Below are 12,297 nucleotides of genomic sequence, written 5' to 3' on the forward strand. Positions count from 1 at the left end.
CACCGCGCATACCGCCCACCACCCATACTGCCCACCACCCATACCGCCCATACCACCCATACTGCCCACCGCCTATACCGCCCATACCTCCCATACCACCACCACCCATACTGCCCACCACCCACTGCCCATACCACCCATGCCAACCATACCGCTCATACTGCCCACTGCCCATACCTCCCACCACCCATACTGCCCCCCACCCACTGCCCATACCACCCATAACGTCCATACCACCCACTGCCCACTGGCCATACCGCCCATACCGCCCACCACCCACTGCCCATACCGCCCATACCGCCCACCGCCCACCGCCCAACGCCTAAAACGCACATACTGCCTACCACCCATACCGCCCACCACCCATAATGCCCACCACCCATACTGCGCACCACCCATAACGCCCACCACCCATACCACCCACCACCCAGTGCCCATACCGTCCATACCGCCCATACCACCCACTGCCCACCACCCACCACCCATACCGCCCACCGCCCATACCGCCCACCACCCATACTGCCCACCGCCAATACCAACCCACCACCCATACTGCTCACCACCCATACTGCCCACCGCCCATACCGCCCACCACCCATACTGCCCACCGCCCATACCGCCCATACCGCCCATACCGCCCATACCGCCACCACCCATACTGCCCACCGCCCATACCGCACACCACCCATACTGCCCACCAACCATACCGCCCACCGCCCACCGCCTATACCACCCACCACCCATCCCGCCCACCAACCCCTGCCCATTCCGCCCATACCAACCATACCGCCCACACCGCCAACCGCCTATACCTCCCTTACCGCCTACCACCCATACTGCCCACCACCCATACCGCCCACCACCGATACTGCCCACCGCGCATACCGCCACCACCCATACTGCCCACCACCCATAACGCCCACCACCCATACCGCCCATACCAACCATATCGCCCATACCAACCATATCGCCCATACCGCCCATACCGCCCATATTGCCCACCACCCATACTGCCCACCACCCACTGCCCATACCACCCATGCCAACCATACCACTCATACCGCCCACTGCCCATACCGCCCACCACCCATACTGCCCACCACCCATAATGTCCATACCACCCATAATGTCCATACTGCACACCGCCCATACCGCCCACCATCCAATGCCCATACCACCCTTAGCGCCTATACCGCCCAAAGCCGAGCGTCCATACAGCCCACCGCCCATACCTCCCATACCGCCCAATGCCCAGCGACAATAACGCCCACAGCCCATACAGCCCACCGCCCACTGCCCATACCGCCCACCACCCATACCGCCCACCGCCCATAGCGCCCACTGCCCATACAGCCCACTGCCCTCCACCCACTACCCATACCGCCCACTGCCTATACAGCCCACTGCCCAAACCGCCCCACCGCCCACCGCTCACCACCCATACCGCCCACTGCCCACCACCCATACAGCCCACCGCCCATACCGCCCACCGCCCACCGCTCACCACCCATACCGCCCATACTGCCCATCCCTAGTGTGTGAGTGTGATGAGTGATGAAAACTAGCTAACAGCTAACTGCTGTCCATTGTCTCTTCATTGAGCAGAGCAACCCAAGTAGAGCCATTGCTATGGGATACTCACACAGACTCAGAGCCACCAAGAGCATAGCGAATGGAGCGAGTGACCGACAGAGAGGAGCAGCTAATGGACTTACTAACGGAGGAAGATATTTCTGGTTTCGGGCCGGGCCTTAAATTTGTCAGAAGCAATCGGGCCAGGGTAGGGTAGAGCCTGAATGTCGCAGGCATGGGTAGGGCAGATGGCTGTGCATCTCAATGCCATCACTAACCCCCTATGTCTTCGTACTCTAACATAACAAAAAGGATTCTTCAACCCTTATGAGACATTTTTTTCTAAGAATGTATTGTTGTGTACTAGAGCTCTCTCATTGCTAATAAATCACCTTAAAGATCCATAAGTCCATCTGCTTTAGCCATGGTGTCACGTTGGCAGAAAGGGTCGGGAGACAGGTGCAGGTATGTGTAATATATATATATTTTTTCTCACCCAAATTACAGCGTGCCGTGTACAGGCACCAAACAAACACGTGTACAAAATACAGGGTAGAACCCAAACAAAAGAGCGAGGAGTACCCCGAATAAATACACACTTGCACAATGATTAACATACGGGACGAGACCTGTAACCCCCCCCCCCCGATGTGCTCACCGGAGCGCAGTGCAGGTCGATCAGGACCCGATGCATCTGCCGACGTAGCGTTGTCGTTGGACGGGCCAGTTGCTGTGGCGTCGGACGGCATCGGATGGGCCAGTTGTGGCTGCTGAAATGGCGTCGTCGGACGGACCCAGACCAGTCGCAGCATCGTCGGACGGGCCATTCCCGCTGTCTCCCTTAACGGTTGATTATTCTGTCACATTGGCATAATGGATTCGGGAGACAGACGCAGGAATGCGTAATAGGGTTTTTCATTTAGCCCAAATTACGGTGTGCCGTGTAAAGGGACAGGGATGAAGACCAGACAAACACGTAACAAAAACACAGGGTAAAACCCAAAACAAATGAGCGAGGAGTACCTCGAATAAATACACACTCGCACAATGATTATCACACGGGACGAGACCCGTAATCATCTGCACAAAATACGTGGCACGAAAGCCAATAATCACACGACCAACGGACATTAGAACAATCGTCGATAGCACCGTGGTGAACAAAGGGCACATATATGTACAAATACAATCAGTGGGAATAGGGGCCAAGTCTGCGCAATGAAAGTTCCAGAGGGATCCCTGACACAAGGATACTGACTCATACACACTGTACTTTAACCTTTGCGTGTGTGTGTGTGTGTGTGTGTCAGAGAAGACATCAGGCTTTCTGTACCTTTAACCTGAATGAAGATGTATTTAGCCTTTGTCTGTAGAACAGTATCTGGCATCATTACCCCTCATCAGCTGAGCGTACATAGGGGGCATTGGATAAATTCACAGATACTTAGTGCTATGGTGACAAAGGATTGGAGGGGAGGGCTTGATAAATGAACAGGGAGGGTATTAATGCGGGGTTATAGATTTGTTATTTACTCAACTCGTCCTCCTCTTGAGCGTTGGAGAGAGGGTGATTTTGTAGGTATATTTTGTTTGCAAAAAAGAGTGTGTTTGCATTGTGATTGTACAAAGTTTGTGTGTGGGTCTGCATCTGTGTGTGTGTGTGTGTGTGTTAAGAGGAACTTCACCTACACTGTCCTCAGCACAATTTTTCATTTTCTCCCATTCTTTCCCTTCCTCGCCAATCGTTTCTCTTCTCCTCTATTCTTTCTCTCTCTCCCCCTATCGCTCCCTCTCACCCCTCCTCTCTCTCTCTCTGCCCCCCCCCTCTGTCCTGCTACGTGCTGAGTTTCCTGTCTTTTAAGGCCTGACAGTGCTCTCCTGAACTCCTCACCTCTGATTGATGCACGGACAGAGGGCCTCCTGTTGTCAGGCTTGTTAAGCCAGTAATCACCCACTGCTGATCAGGAGTGCCGCCATCTGTACCAGACCAAGGAGGTCGGCAGGGCGCCATGACACTGAACACACATATACACATATTAAGTCAAAATGACTCGTTTTATATAGCCAAGTAAACTAAATGAGTTCCAATGTCAAAACGTTTTGAATCAAGCTGTGTTGACATTTGTTTTTAAGATTAGATAACAGCAACTTATCAAATTGTCTTAACTTATGAAATCAAGTTGAATCAGGTAAGAATTACATGTCTTCTCAACTTCAACTTAGAAATTCATAACCGTGAAGTCAAAACTACTGAAGTTACACAAAAGTACATTTTGGTCATTTAACCATTGTGTTGTGTTAGGGTTTGTGGGACTCGTTTTCAATGTTTACTAAAAGAAAATAGATACAATTATGCATTTTTTCAACCTGAGACTCAATGGCCTTGGCTTTCCTTTTTATGTAAAAGAACACCTTTTCATTGAGTGCACACTGTGCACCCCCCTACACATTTATATTACATACAGTTGAAGTCGGAAGTTTACATACACTTAGACCTTTGGTAGACATTCCTGCAGTAACTGGTAACAGAACATGCACACAACCCAGAGTCATGCTTAACATGCTTAACCCGCTAGAGTCGATTGACACACCGGTGCGTCAGTCTAATTTACAGTTGAAGTCAGAATACAATTAGGTTGGAGTCATTTAAAACTAGTTTTTCAACCACTCCACAAATGTTTTGTTAACAAACTATAGTTTTGGCAAGTTGGTTAGGACATCTACTTTGTGCATGACACAAGTAGTTTTTCAAACAATTGTTTATTTCACAATTCATTGTATCACAATTCCAGTGGGTCAGATGTTTACTTCAACTAAGTTGACTGTACCTTTAAACAGCAAGGACAATTCCAGAAAGTTATGTATTCCTATATCAACATAACCTGAAAGGCCGCTCAGCAAGGAAGAAGCCACTGCTCCAGAACTGCTATAAACATGCCAGACTACGGTTTGCAACTGCAAAGTACAAAGATCCTACTTTTTGGAGAAATGTCCTCTGGTCTGAACTTGGTGTTTTAATCATTCTAGAGTGCAACTGGTAGCAACAAGAAGAAGCACTGCAATGTGTTTGGACCCAAGAAGGACAGGAAGACATAGTACACATGCATCAAGTGGACGAGATACATTTGCAACACACACACAGTAAAACTCTGTCCCTCTTGTTGTGTGTAGACCGGCCTTAATTTGTGTTCAATGGGGCTCATTTATCATTTCCATAAAATACTGTATGTAAAATGTGTCCTTCCAATTTGTTCAGTTCAAAGCAATAAACATCAAAAGTGATGAAAACAAACCATGTTTTATTTATATTTGTTCAAGATAAACATTATTTATTCTACCCGTTTCTTGATTATAAAGATTTTTGTTTACAAAAATCACATTTCATAAAAAAAAAAGTGTTTTTACTGAAAAGTGTGATCTAGCAGAGGTAGATGGCAAATATTAACCATGTATGCTGTCTGTATGGCTTGTAATAAGTATAAGTCCACATCTAAGTATTTTTAAGAAAATTGTTATGGCTGTATTGTTTAAAAAAACAATAATTTTGTGGATCCATCAGACCAGTGAACATTGGGTGAATAACAGAAACATCAACACCACTCAAGGGTTAACAGAAGATTTTATCCTGAGTGACTTCAGTTAGTGCATTCAACAAAGGTAAATAAACAACCACATCTAAAGAAACAAGAACAACCATTCTGGAATCATTCATGAGAATGGCATTGTAGTTCAAGTGCTTTGTTGGTTGGCTGACATTCCTGAGGATGTCATTGTAGTTCAAGTGTTTTGTTCGTTGGCTGACATTTCTAAGAATGTCAAAAGAGTTAAAGTGCTCTGTTGGTTTGGCTGACATTACTGAGAATGACATTACTGAGAATGACATTACTGAGAATGACATGTTCTGTTGGTTGGCTGACATTACTGAGAATGACATTACTGAGAATGACAATACTGAGAATGACATGTTCTGTTTAAGTGCTCGGTTGGTTGGCTGACATTACTGAGAATGACATTGTAATTAAAGTACTCTGTTGGTTGGCTGACATTACTGAGAATGACATTTCAGAGAATGACATGTTCTGTTGGTTGGCTGACATTACTGAGAATGACATTGTAATTAAAGTGCTCTGTTGGTTGGCTGACATTACTGAGAATGACATTGTAATTAAAGTGCTCTGTTGGTTGGCTGACATTACTGAGAATGACATTTCAGAGAATTACATGTTCTGTTGGTTCGCTGACATTACTGAGAATGACATTGTAATTAAAGTGCTCTGTTGGTGTCACGTTCTGACCTTTATTTCCTTTGTTTTGTCATTATTTAGTATGGTCAGGGCGTGAGTTGGGTGGGCAGTCTATGTTTGTTTTTTCTATGTTTTGGGGTATGTCTATGTTTCGGCCTAGTATGGTTCTCAATCAGAGGCAGGTGTCATTAGTTGTCTCTGATTGAGAATCATACTTAGGTAGCCTGGGTTTCAATGTGTGTTTGTGGGTGATTGTTCCTGTCTCTGTTCCAGATTGGACTGTTTGGGGTTTTTCACACTTCTTGTTTTTGTAGTCGGTTGTTCATGTGTACCTTTACGTATTAAAAAGAACCATGGACACTTACCACGCCGCATATTGGTCCTCTGATCCTTTTCGCCTCTCCTCTTCGGAAAAAGATGAGGAAATCCCTGACTAAATCACCCACCAACCAAGGACCAAGCGGCGTGGTAAAAGACAGCGACGACAGCAGTAGCAGCAGCAACAACAGCGGCCAGCATCACAGGACTCCTGGACATGGAGGAGATACTGAACGGAGAGGGACCCTGGGCACAGGCTGGGGAATATCGCCGCCCCAGAGCAGAGCTGGAGGCAGCGTAAGCTGAGCGGCGGCGATATGAGGAGACAGCACGGCAGTGCGACAGGTACGAGAGGCAGCCCCCAAATTTTTTTGGGGGGGAGCAGACGAGGTGTGGTACTAAGCCAGGTAGCAGACCTGAGCTCCCTCCTCATGCTTATTACAAGCAGCGCATTACTGGTCAGGCACCGTGTTATGCGGTTAAGCGCACGGTGTCGCCAGTATATGCCCAAAGCCCGGTGCGCTATAGGGCAGCCCCCAGAAAGTGCCATGCGAGTGTGGGCATCGAGCCAGGGCGTATGGTTCCTGCTCAGCGGGTCTGGTCGCCGGTACGCAGTCTTGGTCCAGGTTATCCTGCGCCGGCTCTGAGTGCTGTGTCTCCGGGGCGCTGGGAGGGTGCAGTGCGTCCTCTGCCTGCGCTCCGCTCGTGCCGGGCAAATGTGGGAGTGGAGCCTAAGGGAGAGGTGCGTGTCGTAAGCACTAGATCTCCCGTGCTTACCCACAGCCCGGTTCAACCTGTGCCTGCACTCTGGAGGGTCCGGGCTAGAGTAGTTGTCCAGCCTGGGGAAGTGGTGCCAAGGTTGCGCACCAGAGCTCCAGTGCTCCCCCACAGTCCGGTCCTTCAGGTGACTCCTCCTAACACCAAGCCTCCTGAAGGTCTCCCCAGCCTGGTGGTTCCTGTGGCAGCCCCACGCACCAGGCTGTCTCTCTGTCTCCTCCCTGCAGGTGGTCCTGTCTGTCCGGCGCTGCTGCCGGAGTCTCCCGCCTGTCCGGCGCTGCTGCCGGAGTCTCCCGCCTGTCCGGAGCTGCTGCCGGAGTCTCCCGCCTGTCCGGCGCTGCTGCAGGAGTCTCCCGCCTGTCCGGCGCTGCTGCCGGAGTCTGAGGCGCCAGAGCCCCTCAGTCCAGAGGCGCCAGAGCCCCTGCCCCTCTGTCCCGAGCTTCTGCCCCTCTGTCCCGAGCTTCTGCCCCTCTGTCCCGAGCTTCTGCCCCTCTGTCCAGAGCTTCTGCCCCTCTGTCCAGAGCTTCCGCCCCTCTGTCCCGAGGTGCCCCTCTGTGGGGTGGCCATGGTTAGAAAGCCACGGAGGCGGACAATAAAGCGGACTAAGACAATGGTGAAGTGGGGTCCGCATCCCGCGCCAGAGCCGCCACCGCGGACAGACGCCCACCCAGACCCTCCCCTATAGGTTAAGGTTTTGCGGCCGGAGTCCGCACCTTTGGGGGGTGGTACTGTCACATTCTGACCTTTATTTCCTTTGTTTTGTCACTATTTAGTATGGTCAGGGCGTGAGTTGGGTGGGCAGGTCTATGTTTGTTTTTCTATGTTTTGGGGTATTTCTATGTTTCGGCCTAGTATGGTTCTCAATCAGAGGCAGGTGTCATTAGTTGTCTCTGATTGAGTATCATACTTAGGTAGCCTGGGTTTCACTGTGTGTTTGTGGGTGATTGTTCCTGTCTCTGTACCAGATAGGACTGTTTGGGGTTTTTCACATTTCTTGTTTTTGTAGTCGGTTGTTCATGTGTACCTTTACATATTAAAAAGTACCATGGACACTTACCACGCCGCATATTGGTCCTCTGATCCTTTTCGCCTCTCCTCTTCGGAAGAAGAGGAGGAAATCCCTGACAGTTGGTTGGCTGACATTACTGAGAATGTCATTGTTATTAAAGTGCTCTGTTAGTTGGCTGACATTACTGAGAATGACATTGTAATTAAAGTGCTCTGTTGGTTGGCTGACATTACTGAGAATGACATTGTAATTAAAGTGCTCTGTTGGTTGGCTGACATTACAGAGAATGTCATTGTTATTAAAGTGCTCTGTTAGTTGGCTGACATTACTGAGAATGACATTGTAATTAAAGTGCTCTGTTGGTTGGCTGACATTACTGAGAATGACATTGTAATTAAAGTGCTCTGTTGGTTGGCTGACATTACTGAGAATGTCATTGTTATTAAAGTGCTCTGTTAGTTGGCTGACATTACTGAGAATGACATTGTGATTAAAGTTCTCTGTTGGTTCGCTGACATTACTGAGAATGACATTGTGATTAAAGTGCTCTGTTAGTTGGCTGACATTACTGAGAATGACATTGTGATTAAAGTTCTCTGTTGGTTGGCTGACATTACTGAGAATGACATTGTGATTAAAGTTCTCTGTTGGTTGGCTGACATTACTGAGAATGACATTGTAGTTAAAGTGCTCTGTTGGTTGGCTGACTACTGACTGCACTGACAGTTTTCTCAACTGGATAAAAACTCACACAAGAGATAGAGCGAAGCATAATCTTCACTAATGACATCTCTATTGCATCACTGTTATGGTTGTTTAGTCAATGTACTATATCTGTAGTCTGTAGTTCATTTGATAGTCTAGATTAATTGAACATTTGAAGTCATTTAAAAATGGAGGCTAGTTATCTCTACTAAAAACTAAATCAATTCAACTATCATTAGTTGGTTATACTGACAAATCTTTAAGTTGACTTGACTTTCTTTTATTATTCAAAGTACATATTACAAGAAAAAAGTTGAAACAACAAATCATTTTTTACTTTGCACACACACACTGTAACGACCGTTGGTGGACGAAGGTGAGGATCAAGATGCAGCGTGGTAAGTGTTCGTCATTGTTTTAATAAACTGAACACTAAATACAACAAGGAACAACAGAAACAACCGAAACAGCTCCGTCAGGTGCAAAACACACTAAACAGAAAGCAACTACCCACAAAACCCATGTGGGCAACCTTAGTGGGCAACCATAGTACCTTAGTACCTTAGTATGGTTCTCAATCAGAGACAACGACAGACAGCTGTTCCGTGATTGAGAATCATACCCTTCCAAAAACAAAGAAATACAAAAACATAGAAAAAAGAACATAGAACGCCAACTCTAGTCACACCCTGGCCTAACCAAAATAGAGAATAAAAAGCCTCTCTATGGCCAGGGCGTGACACACACACACACACACACACACACACACACACACACACACACACACACACACACACACACACACACACACACACACACACACACACAGACAAACACAGACACAAACTATCAAGCACGCACTGCACACACAGCAGAACTACATGTACACATATAAACTCAGTGACAAGCATGCAGATACCTACACAGACAGTCAGACAGCCAGACACGCCGAAACAACTTATGCTTTGAATAATCTCAATCTTTAACACATCATTTGCTGCACTACTCAAATTGTATACCGTGTCTTTACATTTAAAAAAAGGCTTTATGAAGTTTGTAATTTCCATAAAAAAATCGGACTTAATTTTTCCTTACGAAAAATGTGTTTAAACCTACAAAATTATTATAATCCACATACTAATTAGTATTTCCTGTTGCTGCAGGACTATTTTCCTGCTGTAGTGAACTGGCTCGAATGAAGATCCTACACCTGTATAGCCCTATATTGAACAGGACTCTACCAGGGGTACCATGTAATTTCTAGGATAACACCTTGTCATTTCTGGACGGTATAATGCACATTTTGCCTGGCCAACTGGGGGATGATTTTTATGCATCCTTTGTTGTTTAGTTTTGTTCATTGTTAGTTTGTCCCCTAACAAGGTCTGATAGTAGGGACAGTTCTCCCCAGCCATAGTGTTGTTTACCTTTCTGTATCCCACGTATTCTTGTGCCTTGTCTGTAATTGCTTTTCCAGGTGTGTCGCATGTCCCTGCAAAGAAAAGGGTTCCAGGGTCTGCTGGGGTGCGTTTATTAACACTCAGGCACTTTGCTGCTTTTATAACACTTGTTTGCACCTGGGCTGTTGCTTAGTGATAAGTCACTCTGGATCATTAGCTGTAACGAGTACTTCCTCTCTCTCTATGCATCTCTGTCACTTTATTTTTCTGTACCCCTCTCTCTCTCTCTCTCTCTCTCTCTCTCTCTCTCTCTCTCTCTCTCTCTCTCTCTCTCTCTCTCTCTCTCTCTCGCTCTCGCTCTCGCTCTCGCTCTCTCTCGCTCTCTCTCAGTCTCTCCCTCTCTCTGTATTTATCTTAGTGCTGTGGAGGGTGAATAGATAGGGAGAAAGGAGACAAGACATTTATGCTCCTGGGGGATACCTACTGAGAGAGAGAAGCTTAGTGTAGCATGTGGAATATGCCTTACTAAATCTATACATAGCGCATGCTTCCTTATGCATGCATTAACACACACACACACACACACACACACACACACACACACACACACACACACACACACACACACACACACACACACACACACACACACACACACACACACACACACACACACACACACACACACACCTCATTGATGGTGGATAATATTTAGACTGTGAACAGTGTATAAGTACATGGTTAAAGTTTCCATTACAGAAGGGTAAAAACTAAGCAAGGATTTCTGGTTAAGTCAGGCCAAACAGGCCTCACAACTGCACAGTGCATTGTGCAAGTTCCATTTTGTGAATGAGGGACATCCATATGATACAGTGGGATATCCTTTATATTCACTTATACTTTGTATTTTGTGTGGAGTGGATATGGCGGCAGTTTCTTTTAAATTCTCCATCCCAGCACCACTGAGTCAGATCAGAAATAAGAGATTATTACCAGGAACACCAGTCATCTCACGTCTGCCTAATACACTGCCTGCCCATGTTCATCAGGCCTTGGACAGCAGTGTGTGTGTGTGTGTGTGTGTGTGTGTTCATTGGGCTTTGGACCGCTGTGTGTGTGTGCGTGCGTGTGTGTGTTCATCAGGCTTTGGACAGCTATGTGTGTGTGAGTTCATCAGGCTTTGGACAGCTGTGTGTGTGTGTGTGTGTGTGTGTGTGTGTGTGTGTGTGTGTGTGTGTGTGTGTGTGTGTGTGTGTGTGTGTGTGTGTGTGTGTGTGTGTGTACTTGTGTGTGTACTTGTGTGTGTTTGTGTGTATGTGTGTGAGAGCTAGTGTGTGTGTGCGTGTGTGTGTTCAGAAGGCTTTGGACAGCTATGTGTGTGTGTGTGTTCTTCAGGCTTTGGACAGCTATGTGTGTGTGTGTGTGTGTGTTCATCAGGCTTTGGACAGCTATATATGTGTGTGTGTGTGTGTGTGTGTGTGTGTGTGTGTGTGTGTGTGTGTGTGTGTGTGTGTGTGTGTGTGTGCGTGCGTGTGTGTGTTCATCAGGCTTTGGACAGCTATGTGTGTGTGAGTTCATCAGGCTTTGGACAGCTGTGTGTGTGTGTGTGTGTGTGTGTGTGTGTGTGTGTGTGTGTGTGTGTGTGTGTGTGTGTGTGTGTGTGTGTGTGTGTGTGTGTGTGTGTGTGTGTGTGTGTGTGTGTGTGTGTGTACTTGTGTGTACTTGTGTGTGTTTGTGTGTATGTGTGTGAGAGCTAGTGTGTGTGTGCGTGTGTGTGTTCATCAGGCTTTGGACAGGTATGTGTGTGTGTGTGTGTTCATCAGGCTTTGGACAGCTATGTGTGTGTGTGCGTGTTCATCAGGCTTTGGACAGCTATGTGTGTGTGTGTGTGTGTGTGTGTGTGTGTGTGTGTGTGTGTGTGTGTGTGTGTGTGTGTGTGTGTGTGTGTGTGTGTGTGTCGGTGTGTGTTCAGAAGGCTTTGGACAGCTATGTGTGTGTGTGCGTGTTCATCAGGCTTTGGACAGCTATGTGTGTGTGTGTGTGTGTGTGTGTGTGTGTGTGTGTGTGTGTGTGTGTGTGTGTGTGTGTGTGTGTGTGTGTGTGTGTGTTCATTGGGCTTTGGACCGCTGTGTGTGTGTGTGTGCGTGTGTGTGTTCATCAGGCTTTGGACAGCTATGTGTGTGTGAGTTCATCAGGCTTTGGACAGCTGTGTGTGTGTGTGTGTGTGTGTGTGTGTGTGTGTGTGTGTGTGTGTGTGTGTGTGTGTGTGTGT

Source organism: Oncorhynchus keta, chromosome 20, assembly GCF_023373465.1.
Source record: "Oncorhynchus keta strain PuntledgeMale-10-30-2019 chromosome 20, Oket_V2, whole genome shotgun sequence".
Classification (NCBI taxonomy): domain Eukaryota; kingdom Metazoa; phylum Chordata; class Actinopteri; order Salmoniformes; family Salmonidae; genus Oncorhynchus; species Oncorhynchus keta.